Genomic DNA, 13,489 nt, shown 5'->3' with positions numbered 1-13,489 from the left:
TTGGTGTTGAGCGCCCTAACAGCTATTAAGTACAGATCCATGCCCACCTAGTTTGTGACCTTTTGGCTTCCAAGATTCCCCCTGGCAATAGCCTTTTACCCACACAAAACAAGCCAGACAAGCATGTGCACATTAACACACCAGCAGTAGCCAAAGAGATGTGATGGCAGACTGGCCAAACAAAAGAAGAAGAAGGGGCATTAGTTGCACTCCACCCACCATGACCAACCTGGAACTGTGGACAGAGCCAGCAGACTCCAACAGGAGACTGGACTAAATAAGGGCTAGGACTGGGGCTCGGGGTAGAACCATCTGCCAGATCAAGCCAACCTGCTAAGGACTGGATTGGAAAGCCAGTTAGATCAGGAGCTTGATGCAAAGAGAGCAGAACCCGGAACCAGGGGAAACTTACCTATGGTCCTCAGAAGGGTTCTCAGATACCACACCTGTGTTTCTCATCATCCCCAGAGGTGTCAGAAGTTTCCTTCAGATCCTACCACCACCAAATAAAATCTGTTAAAAAACCAAATTCAATGAGTAAATTCTTAAGATCTTACTGGCTTTATTCAGTGACTCATGAGTTGGGCAGCATCCCATCCAGCAGATAGAACTCCAAAGAGCTGTACAAAATGAAAGACTTTTAGTCAGAAAGGGCAGGACAAGGAAGTTCCTAGCAAAGTATGGAAGTATGGATTGTTTCAGGCCAGATCACCTTTCTTTGGGGGATGGCAGGGGTCTCTCAGACAGACCACCTCACTGGTGCTGAGCAGGTAATTCTAGATTGACTGGTTTAAGAGTCCACTCCTCGGAGAGGTTGAAACTAATTAGGTTAGGTATTAAGTCTTGGTTTGGTGATGTGGGCTTAGCATAAGTGACTCCATTTTGGGACTGTCTTTTTTACAATGTTAACTAAGAATACTGACAAGACAAACATGAAATGTTCAAATATGAGTAGGCTTCTGCTAATTTTTCCACCACTGTTCAAAACCCTTATAAGCTACAGTAGAATATTTGGCAGTGTATCATCTAAAAGAGGTAACAAAGCAGTGGGCTCAAATTTTAGAAATTTTGAATTGTTCACGAATTAACTGTTAACTTTTCATGATTGTAGAAATCATATGCTGAGGAAGCAGTGCCTTGGCTCACACACCATGTGTTAGGAAGATGGAAAGAGTAGAGTGTAAACAGCATGGCCCCCCTCCTCAAGCCTTATTTGTTTTTCCCACTGTTTTCAAAGCCATTGGGAATAATGGTATTTGCCTTGAAACTGTAAGGTAAAGATTGCTAAAGAGGTCTATAGCACAGGGGTGCTTGGGTGGCTCAGTCAGTTGAGGGACAGACTTCAGCTCACGTCATGATCTCGCGGTTTGTGAGTTCAAGCCCCACGTCGGGCCCTGTGCTGGCAGCTCAGAGCCTGGAGCCTGCTTCGGATTCTGTGTCTCCCTCTCTCTCTGCCCCTCCCCCACTCATGCTCTGACTCTATCTCAGAAATAAATAAACATTAAAAAAAAAAAGAGGTCTATAGCATTATTTGCTCTATATTCTTACCTTAATATTGCATGCTTTTTATTCTTGGACTTCATGTTCAAGAAATTAAAACAGAACAAGTTGTTAACACAGCAGAACTATGACAGTTGAGGACTTTGAGCCTTGCTCACCAGCATTTGATTTTCTCTTCGTTTTGTAAAGGTACCATTCCAAAGCCACATTTTAGCCACAAAAATAGCTTAGTGACATTTTCTGTTCTCTTCCCTTCTGCATTTAAAAGTATTTTCCAAAAAAGGATGTGAAAACCAAATGTCAGCCATTTAGTACATTTTTCTGCATAAATTTTATCTTTAGTGAGACCTGACTTTTTAAAAAGGAAAGTAATAAAGCCAAATAATGCGTCTGTGTTTGTGGGGGAAGGAGTGGAGAGAAAGCTTTGGTGTTTAAAAAGCTACTAACACACTTCACAGCTTCAGCCAATAGAAGAGCAAAATCCATCATGTGGCTATTCAGACAATTTGTGACTTGTTCTGTCTGGTTATGAGGCAGAAGAGGAAACTAATAATAAATCTTTCTATATATTTCACCTTTCCGGCTTGAGCATTAAGTACTATTCTGCCCTCCTTTGTGCTGAATCTCATATGCTGTCTAAAGACTGCTTTGTAGAGGTGGTTTGAATAAATAGACCTTTATAAGACTGTCATCATTTTTCCATAAAACTGTAGCGGAATAAAAAGTCTCCCGCATAAAGCAGAGAGAAAAGCTGAATATAAATGTTAATGTGTTTATTAAAATCCTCATAACTTTTGGCAAACTTTGATTGAAGGCTTGTAGGAATTAGGGTCTGCTCTGGAGGATTTTATAGGGACAACTGTAAACCCAAAAGTCATAATTGAATTTATGAGCATGTGCTGGATTTAAAATTATAATCCTTGTATATACGAGGTAAATATGATCTTTATTAGAATCACGGTTGGCTTTTTTGTGCCATTGGTGTATCTTAAATGTTTATACTCTGGCTTAATTTCTGGGCATAAATCACAATTCAGTTCATTCAGCTGATTTTTACGGAGTCCCGACCGCGCCAGGCACTGTTCTAAGCTGGTGGGTTCCTTAGCGAACAACACAAATGTTTCATCCTCCTGGTGTTTACATTCCAATGGGAGGACATAGACCAAAAAAACATATTCAGTATGAATTAGAAATATAAAGTCAACTGTACAGTTCTCGAGGGTGATAAATTCTGTGAAAGAAAGTAAATGCAGTGCAGATTGAGGGGAATCAGGAGTTTGCGATTTCGAATCAGATCGTGGTAGCCTTGTTGGAAAGGTCGCATTTTTGAACAGACTCTGAAGTAAGAAAGCTACCCATGCCCTCTTCTGCTTGGCTGAGGAAGACTCAAGGATGGGTTTATTTTGACCTTTTAATTTTATTGACTCGTCATACCCCTGAGATAGAGATGAGATGAGCACTCAGTCAGTCTGTCAAAGTTGATATAAATAGCCACTTGGGAAAAAATGATACTCTTTCAGCAAGCTTCCCACTTTTTCTTTCTTTCTTTTCTTTTATTTTCTCTTTCTTTCTTTCTTTCTTTCTTTCTTTCTTTCTTTCTTTCTTTCTTTCTTTCTTTCTTTCTTTCTTTCTGACAGCATACAAATTGATGCTTCATTAGTAGGATTTTTCTTCCATTATAAATGAACTCAACAGAGAAAAGAAAACCTGAACCTCTGGCAGGGCTTGTTATGAACTGCTAAGTTGCTATATTTTCTATATAGTTTGATTGCAAGGGAACTTTACATTTAGTTTTATAAACAGATTTGTCACTCTCCAGTACAAAATCCAGCCACCCACTGACGTGATCATTATAAGATTGCGAGTCAAATATAATAGCATGGTTGTTTTTATTTTATGCCTCGAGCAACAAAACTCGTAGTGCTACAGTAAGGTAAGTAGACTTTTTAATGTGTCTGATCTGAGGGGTACCTAGAGATTCCATTTGATTTGAGTGTGTTTTTTTCGGGTAACAAAAACCTTTGGGATATTTATTGCAGACTCTAGCAATTTTGATATTTTTCTCTGAACAAATCTGGCCAATACTATAAAAGTGTCGAGGGGGAAATGTGGAAGATTGTTCACATTAAGTGGTGCAGATACACTGGAGGTAAACCCATAGCAAAAGCTGCATCCGTGCAAGGGGCTTTCATACAATATGCCATTTTTATGTCATATTAATAATGTCAAGATCATTAGCAAACGTGAAGAGAACTTGATCAGAGCAACAGATTTCTCTCCAATATGTAATTTAATACTGGACAGAAGTCCAAATAAGAATAGATTTTTTATTTTTTAATTTTTCTTAAGTTTATTTATTTATTTTAAGAGAGTATGTGAGCATGGGAGGGGCAGAAAGAGAGGGAGAGAGAGAGAATCCCAAGCAGGCTCCATGCTGCCAGCACAGAGCTCGACATGGGGCTCAAACTCATGAACTCTGAGATCATGACCTGAGCTGAAACCAACAGTCAGACACTTAACCAACTGAGCAACCCATGTGCCCTAAGAATGGATTTTTTAAATGTGTTATGACTGTTACATGAATATAAGGTATGTTAAAACTAATTTAGCCAATCTCATCTATCTGTGTCTCTTTCTTTCTCAGAAGTTTCTTTCCTAACAGATTAGTAACACTGTGATCTTGAGCACAATTATCCTTTCATGTGTAAGGTACTGCTCATCGAGATTCACATTATTAAATTCATTTTGATGTTCATCAGCCTTTAGAAGAACTACAACTAAAATTCTATGCTGGACATTTACAAAAGTCCACTTACTACTTAAGTGTCTTTTTAAAAACATCACAATCCATGGATTTCAATTAAATAATTTTCACAATAGTAATACGTTATTGTTCTAGTAGATATTCCTTTACTCAGGATCTGCACTAACATAGAAATGAGGACAATACCACAGAGTGTCCGTAGTTTTTTGTTTTTGTTTTTTAGTATAGAACACCACACCCATATTTTAGAGCATTCTTTCAGTGTACCTACAGTTTCAAAGTGCTACTGTAGGCCCTGGTTTTATTTCCTCAATGCTTTCTCCACTCATTTAGCCTTTTTGATTTGTTTTTAATTAGAAAGAGCATGAGCAGGGGAAGGTCAGAAAGAGAGAGAATATTTCAAGCACGGAGCCCAACGTGGGGCCTGATCCCACAACTCTGGGAGTCATGACCTAAGCCAACTGAGCCACCCAAGTGCCCAGCCTTTTTTGATTTTTAATTGTGTATGTCTGTTTCAGATTCAGAAAGGAGGTCTTTTTGGGGGGCCATGTTTATAGAATGAAAAAGTGCTGTCCATCAACTATGACTTAATTTTAAAAGTAGTGTTAGCTACCGTTCTAATAAATAACATCTTTCTTGTTTTCCATACATAAAGATTTGTTACAAACCATGAACCTTACACACATCCATAGAATAAAAAGAAGAAAATCTGAAAATAGAATGATGGGAACATTCAACCTCTTATAATTACATAGGTAATGGGTCAATAATGTCAACACACATAGAGGTCATTTGGGGCAAAGGTGTTGTGTATATGTCTAAATTCTCCTGCATAAACACAGGCTGAGAATTTGCATGTAGATTTTTAAAGATCTTCTTTTTAAGATAAAAATAAAGGCATTCTTGCATTTACTTGAACATGAATATTTCCTTACATGTAGCGTTTTAAACAGCAACTTTACTAGCATCATTATTGACACCCTAAATGGGCTGTATTTCTTTGGCTGAATGAATGAAGCTTTATATAAAATCACACACAACACATTTGCCTACTTTCAGGAAGGAGTTACCAATTAAATGTATGAAAGTAATTAAAAACAATGTGCCTTCCTAATTATTTCAATTTTCCAGTTGACACAGTTTTTACGAGAACATCAGCTAATGGGAATCAGTGGCTTTATTCTTTCTTTCCTGAATTTGCCGAGTTGATTTTGTAAATTCCTGTGGAATTAACATAAAATGAAACGGATACTTATTGACGTGTTTTGGTTTGAATAGAAACATTCTTCTATGTTCTTTCCAAGCTAGTGGCACATCAATTTTAGTTCACTACCTGAATTCCAAATTAATGAACTCCAAGATGATTTTTTAGACTGTTTTTGGGGTTTCACTTATTACTTCCATATCATCGCTGTATTTCCTTAGTCCTGGATCTAGAATGCTAACACACATGCCCTGTGTAGGTCACCCAGGCCTAGCACATCCACTGTCGTCATTAAGCTTAATATAGACTTTTCAGAGGTTCTGCACAGAGTGAGTCTGGAGATCAAATCTGACTTCCACTTTTTGTAGCCAGGGTCTCTGTGGAATACAGTATTCCTGAGAGTCAGATAGGATAGTCCTCACTATCCAAGGTGTGGGGCAGCTGAGAATAGGGTCAGAGACTCTGAAGCTATGGATCACAGCCATAATCAGACAGTGGATCACTGGCTATTTGGGTTTGTATTTTATTGGCATTCTTTTGATAAGATGATAGGCAGAATGGAAAGAATGAAGACTTTTTGAGTCCAACGGACGACAGGCTTTTTTGTTTGTTTGTTTATTCATTTTTGAGAGATAAAGACAGAGCATGAGTGGGGAAGGGGCAGAGAGAGGGAGACACAGAATCCGAAGCAGGCTCCAGGCTCTGAGCTGTCAGCACAGAGCCAGATGCGGGGCTTGAACTCATGAGCTGGAAGATCATGACCCGAGCCGAAGTCAGACGCTCAACCGACTGAGCCACCCAGGCGCCCCTGGACAGGCTTTTAAATACCATTTGAAGAGCACTCCAGATGTGTGTGACCTTAGGAAAATTCCTTAACCTCTCGTTGTCCATTTTCTTGTCTGTAAGCTGAAGATAATAATACCTTTCTCACAGGGAGCTTTTGAGAATTAGTAATGGTGTTATGTTAGCCATGTAGCACATACCTGCTACATAGAAAAACCTTGATATGTCACATCCCAATTACCGTGTTTCCAAAGCCTGTTGTCTGTATTTAAATGCGTGCTGTTTAGATTGTCTTCTCTGTTTCTCTTCAAGCATTAACAAGCACAACTGAAACAAACTATAGGATAACCAATTTGTGTATGTATGTATAACTGTATTTCACCAAGTGTGTTAAAAATTTTTGTATCAAAGGAGCAGTGAATCTGTCCCACTGCAGAATGAACCTAACACAGTTTGTATCCCTAAAGCAGCCTACAGTGTAAGTAGCTATTGCATCCTAAATACAAAGCAGCCACTGAAAATGCCGTGAACTTACGGCTAGGGGTGTGGATCTAGGTGGTGATCTTTTAAGGTTAAGAGCTAATAAGAGAAATTCCAGAACTTCACCAATGTGGATAGCAGAGGTGATCCAAGAGCCTGTCAGGGAAAATGCTGTTTGGAGGCCCTGGGAGCAGTTTTGTTGTCAGAATGATGGAAACTGTATCCCTACTTTAGCCTTTTTTGTAAGGAAACTCCCACCTTGGAAGATGATGACCTCAAATCTAGGGAACATGTTTCAAATAAGATATCTGCCACTGCACACTCCATGAGTGGAGTGATACTCCATCTCGCTGTGAAGAGATTGTATAAGGGGTAAAACTGAATATAGGCACAAAGTAAGGGCATTGTATTAGAGGCAGCATACTTTTGCCCACTAAATCAGACACATCTAGTTTTTTCCTCCAGAGTTAAAATAAATCATTGTGGGTTTTGGCAAGGGTGATAGAAGAGGACAAAAAAAGCTAGACTCTCATTCAGCAAAGTATCTTACACTCTGGGAAGCACTCCAGAGCTGAGACCTGCTGAAAAAAAAAAAAAAAAAAACAAAAAAAAAACATAAATTCTTATCACCCTTTTAGCCCTGGGTGTGGAGTTGGGGGTGGGCAGGGCAGGCCAGGATGTGCTATTTAAATTTTAGTGTTTTATTCGCTTCTGTCTTTTTTCTTTGCGCATATATAACTGAGTTGGCTTCGTCTGTACAGGGAACACAGCTCCATTTGTAATACCCCTTGTTCTTCTTTTTTTGTTTTCTAGTAAAGAGTAAGTTTTAGCACTTTAAATATTGTTGGTACCTTCAGAGTGGGTAAAATACATACACCCCAAATGGTGCCCAGCATACCGCAGTCAGTAATGCTACCCCTGTCCTCCTCTCCCTCGGAGATCTCATTTCTTCTCACAGTCCCAGGTTCTCTCTTGTCGTGCCTGTGGTCACGAGGACACCCTCGCCCTGACCTCTCTGTTACACCACAGTCAGTCCTTGTCTGATAGTGATAAGGTAGATCGATTTCCTTTCCTGAAACTCACAGGTCCAGAGCTGAAGTCATCACCTTCCCCTCTGCTTCTCTTTATTTTTAGATCCAAAGAGCCAAGTTCAAATGTGATCTTCACCAACCAACTCCCCTTAGGCACCATGAGCATGTTACCTCACCATCACATCGAAGCATTCTGGGAACAGATGCTTTTACCTTTAGCTCCCGTTCCTTTGGTTCATTCAGCAAATAGTCATACCTCCAGGACAGCATAATTACTGAGTAGAATTTAAATGAATACAGCAAACTAATGAGTGCCTACAGTTTGCTAGCTGATGAACAAGTAGATGACGCCCCTGTTTTCACAGAGCTCACAGTCTGTTAGAGGATCAAGACAGCTAAAAGAGTACTGGGGGATTAGTCTCTTGAATTTCAAGTACAGAGAACACATGAACTTGGTACCAAACCCAAATTTAAAGTGTTAGGATTTCCCTAAAGTGTATCTAAGCTGAAACAACAAGCAAGAATTGGCACATGAAGAGGACTGGAGTGTCCTTGCAAAAGCAAGCAGCACGCCATGAGGATCCAACAACACAAAAGAGAACCTGCCATATTTCCGGAAGCAGGGGGACCTCATGTAGCTGGAGTGTACATAGGAAGGAGTATCAAGAATGAAAATTAGGGGTCCCTGCGTGGCGCAGTCGGTTGAGCATCTGACTTTGGCTGAGGTCATGATCTCACAGTTCATGGGATCGAGCCCCACGTCTGGCTCTGTGCTGACAGCTTAGAGCCTGGAGCCTGCTTCAGATTCTGTGTTTCCCTGTCTGTCTCCCTGCCCCTCCTCTGCTAGGCTCATGCTTTGTCTCTCTCAAAAGTAAATAAACAGGTGCCTGGGTGGCTCAGTCGGTTAAGCCTCTGACTTCGGCTCAGGTCGTGATCTCACAGTTCCTTGAGTTCGAGCCCCATGTTGGGCTCTGTGCTGAGAGCTCAGAGCCTGGAGTCTGCTTCAGATTCTTTGTCTCCCCCTCTCTCTACCCCTCCCCTGCTCATTCTCTCTGTCTCTGTCTCTAAAAAAAAATAAACATTAAAATATAAATAAACATTAAAAAATAAACATTAAAAAATGAATGAAAATTAGAAATAGAAATATAGCTCACAACATGCAGTCTATATATAAACTTGTCAAGGGGGCGCCTGGGTGGCTCAGTCGGTTGAGCGTCCGACTTCGGCTCAGGTCATGACCTCACGGTTCGTGAGTTTGAGCCCCACATCGGGCTCTGTGCTGACAGTGCAAAGCCTGGAGCCTGCTTCAGATGGCCTCCCTCTCTCTCTGCCCCTAGCCCACTCGCATTCTGTCTCTGTCTCTCTCAAAAATAAATAAACATTAAAAAAAAAATAAACTTGTCGAGGAATTGATATTTGGTTCTGTATGCACTGGAGGCAGAGTGAGAGATGCGGGTGACGCATGACAGGAGCCTAAGCCAGGGTGGCAGAGACAGGACCGAGCAGTGGCAGAGGGACAGCGGAAGGTTAGGGGAAGTTTGTTGTTGTTTTAAGGTAGGAGAGAATTTACTAGTTTTAAGTGTTGATGGAGCCACAAGAGGTGACGATTCAGAAAGAGCGGGTGTAGGAGTGTGTGACTGTTCAGAGGGTGGTGGTCTAGATGGATTTAGACGTGTACGTTTATAGAAAGGGCTTCAAAGACATATCCACTCGTTGGCTTCTGTGTTCCCAGAGTAGATGAGGTCTTCCAGTGAGCCTAAGGTGATGAGGGTGTCACTAGAAGTTGCGTTCGCTCCACAGATTTTTATTGAGATTTTAATTGCTTTTGGGGAAAGGCAAGTGACCTAATATGATTCCTGCCCTCATGGAGTCTGTCTGGTGGGATAGACAGGCCATGAAGCAATGTATTACCCAGTTGTTGAATTAGGACTTTTAAGTAGTAGGAAGGTATACAGGATGGTCTGAAGACTTAAAAATGACAAACACGGTCGAAAGGGTCAGGACGGACTTGCAGACTTGCTTGAGAAAGATCTGTTTGCGCCAAGCTCTGACATATCAGAACTCCCTGGGACTCCAGATGAAGGAGGGGGTTGAGCAGATGCTTTGAGACAGAAGGAGGAGGTGGGGACCAGGTCAATGTGGAGTCTTGTAACCCATGTGAAGGTTTTAATCTTTTTCAGAAAAGCCACTGGAAACTACATTTCTAAGAATGTTAAGGGAGAGACAGGATCAGAATAGCTCCTTGGAAGGACCTCTGGCTGCTGGTGACGGTGGGTTAGAGTGGCTGATGAGCAGGGGTGGGGCAGCCAAGGAGGCTGGTCCAGAAGAGGAGGTGAACGTGGTGGTACCCTGGACTAGTGTGACAGCAGTGGAAATTCAGATTGTGGCTCTGAAGGCTAGTTGGGAGGCAAATTGACAGCCTTTGGCAATTATTTGATGATAGGGAGCATATGGGAGAGCAGGAGGCTCCCCTGTGTGACCACAGAGAATGGGGGATTGCAGTGACCGTTGTGGGGATGTAAGAAATACAGTGGGTAGGAGAACACAGAATAATGGAAGTCTTAGTTTGTGTGTGGAGAGCAGGAGTGGACCGCATGACTGCTCCAGGACGGTGTGGGTTTTCAGTACTCGTTGCCTAAGTGTGGATGCATGGAGGGGCCACTGGTTTGGTCTGAGACTGGAGGTCTCCTTGGGAAGTGCGATAGAAGGACAGTGTATAAGAGATTTGATAGAAGGACAGTGTATAATAGAAGACATGAGGCCCATGGAAGTGAAGCCATGAAGGGCTGCTGGATAAAAAGGAAAGAAATGAAATTAGAGGTCCCCATGACCGTAGGTGTGGCAGGATAACCGAGGGAGAGATCCCAAGGGATCCGAGATCGGAGTCCTATTGGAAAAGTGGGAATTTAGTATTTCAGTAGTGAAATATAGTGATGAAGAGTGAATAGTGATGGCAGAGTCGAGGTCTTTCCAGTAAAGGGTCGAAGTGGAATAGAGAAGAAGATCGCTCTAGACACGGAGTCAGGGATGTTAGATGCTGGTCTTTTGACGGGGGTTCATGTGGATGCCAAGGTTACCCAAGGAGCTGGCAGGAACTGAGGCACAGCAAATGACAAGGGCCAGAGGCTGATGTCCCAGAGTAAGGGTCCTCAATAGGGGCAGCACTGCACTGGAGAGCATGTAGACATTTACTGCTTTTTAAAGTCAGAATGGCTAGGGGGCCAGGAATGTAGACGTGACATTTCTACAGAACTCAGGTCTGACCTGCGTCCCACGTGCCTCTCTCCAATGTTATAGTAGACATTCAGGCACTGAATAGATCAGAACATATGGTCGAGTTTCAAGAGGTCTGCCTTCTGAGACAGAGAAGCACTGTCCCATCCCACAGGGAATTACTTTTACACTACACTTATATGTGAAGTGAAGATCATTTGCAAAAGTACCGTTTTCTGCACTTTGATAGTCTTGACAAATTATCTCTAGTTCAATTAAGGCTGTTACCCCGTTCCTTACCATATTCCAAAGAGTTTCACCTGTCCTTTCTATCCAGTTTCTTGTCTTTATTCTCCTGTTTTCCTGCACCTTTGGGCTTCCAGTTTCCTGTACTTTCCTGTACAGAATGGTTCCTTATCTTATTACTCTTAAATCCAACCTTATTATTGGTTAAGTACAAACATCTGAGTTTAATAGGTTTTCTAATCATGTCTAAGCATTTACATATTGAAACAAATTTTTTTATTGTAAGTACTCTTTTTAAAGGTTATTATTTTGAGAGAGAGAAAGCACTCACACAAGTAGGGGAGGGGCAGAGAGAGGGAGAGAGAGAATCCCAAGCAGGCTCCACGCTGTCAGCACAGAGCCCAACTCTGGGCTCAAGCTCACGAACCTTAAGATCACGACCTGAACCAAAATCAAGAGTCAGATGCTGAAACCACTGAGCCACACAGGTGCCCCAGTTAGTCCATTTGATTAACTTGGAAGAATTATATGTACCGGTAAGTTACATTAGTTCTGAATTCCATTTCACGGTATAAATGGGATGTTACAGAGTATTTATTATAAAAAGGGAGAGCTGAGTGCCAGGGAATTGGGACTTGACAGCAATTCCTGGAAAGACAGAAGGTGCTGAAGAGTGAACACAGGGGGACAGGTCTCCTGATCCAGGCGAGGGCCCTGCAAAGTAGTGGTAGACCAAGGAAGGCACAGCCCCCAGGTCTGGCCTCTTCCTCTTCGTTCGCACTTTTCCCTCCACCCAGGATGTGCACTGTGCTCTTCTGTGTCCACCTGTATGTCCTTCATTGTCCGGCATAAAACCTTGTTCTTTTCAAAGCTCAGGAGAGGAAGTGGGTGAGGGAATGAACACAGGTCCCTGGAACACAGGTGCCAGGTGCTATACAGAAGTTATTCACTTAATTCCTCCAAAAGGGGAGTAGGATAACTTTCAGTAGCATGAAGTCTAATCAAGGCTCAAAGACTAAGCCTCAGAGATGATGTCCTCTCAGGCCATGGTAATAACGCGCCACAGACTGGGTGGCCCATGAATAACAGGAATTGACTTCTTACGGTTCTGGAGACTGCAAGTTGGAGATCCAAGGTGCCGGCACTGCGGGGTGAGGGCCCTCTTCCCGGTCACACGCATCTGGCTGCGTCCTCACGTGCTGGAGGGGAGGGAGCTCTGTGGAGTCTCTTTTGTAAGAGCGCTAATCCCTTCCTGGGCTCCACTCTCCTGACCTTAGCACCTCCTAAAATCCTCACCTCTTAACACCTTGGGCTTTAGGAGTCCAACACGTGAAGTTGAAGGGGCACACGTATTCACCCAGTATCAGCAGGGGAGGAATAGTGAAAAAGGGAACCTGAGTCGGGTCCGTCTGGGCCCGCAGCCTGTGTTGTGTCCAGCGCAAACACCATCACTGAATGGAGCCTGATGGCAGACTGCGAGACACTCGTCGTCGGGGGCTTGTGGCCTTCTAACTTGTGTTCAGATTCCTGTTTGAAACTGCTGTGTGTTTTGCTCCGTCTCTTAATCATTTTGTGTGACTCTCTCAACCTAATTACTTTCTTTGAAGGCGGAAGTCACTTTTATGCTCCACAGTATTTACTATCCGCTCCCTGTCCATTGTGGTGTTTACTGTGCATGCACTGGTGGATTTAAGCACGCGAGGCCAGTGCAAGTTTTCAAATGCTTAAGGACCAACTGAAAACATAGCGTGAGATTATCTCGAGCGACGTAAATGTGGCTGATGGCTTTGCACATTTAAAATGCATCATTAGAGGTGCCTGGGTGGCTCTGTTGGTTAAGGGTCCCGCTCTTAATTTTGGCTCAGGTCACGATCTCGCAGTTGTTGAATCGAGCCCTGAGTTGGGCTCTGTTTTGGACATGGAGCCTGCTTGAGATTCTCCCTGTTCCTCTCTCTTTCTCTCTGCCCTTCCCCTGCTCACGTGAGCATTCTCTCTCAAAAAAATAAATGCGTAAGTATAAAAAAAATAAAGTGCATCATTAGAGTTGTAGCTATAATAAAATTAATGTTCCAAGATGTTATTTTATTAAGCTCTAAAAACATTTCGTATTGAAATGATTGGTGCCTGGAGTGCACACGTCCACTTTCTCAGGCAGGCATATATTTTAGACTCTTCTGGATATCATCTCTTGGTGATCTACTCAAGCTCTTGGGTATGTTTCCTTTAAAACAAATTAGTTCTGATCTTTTTAATGGAAAGGTAGGGATT

The 13,489-nt window shown here is 42.3% G+C and overlaps 1 protein-coding gene across 5 annotated transcripts in view; it reads left to right on the top strand.

Annotated features, from left to right (window-relative positions):
• MPP7 (membrane palmitoylated protein 7) overlaps positions 1–13,489 on the top strand; it is a 277,391-nt gene that overhangs the window by 242,562 nt on the left and 21,340 nt on the right. The gene's annotated exons all lie outside the window — the stretch shown is intronic.

The sequence above is a fragment of the Panthera tigris genome, chromosome B4 (genome assembly GCF_018350195.1).
Source record: "Panthera tigris isolate Pti1 chromosome B4, P.tigris_Pti1_mat1.1, whole genome shotgun sequence".
Taxonomy (NCBI): Eukaryota; Metazoa; Chordata; class Mammalia; order Carnivora; family Felidae; genus Panthera; species Panthera tigris.
This window is presented reverse-complemented; position numbering and strand designations above follow the sequence as displayed.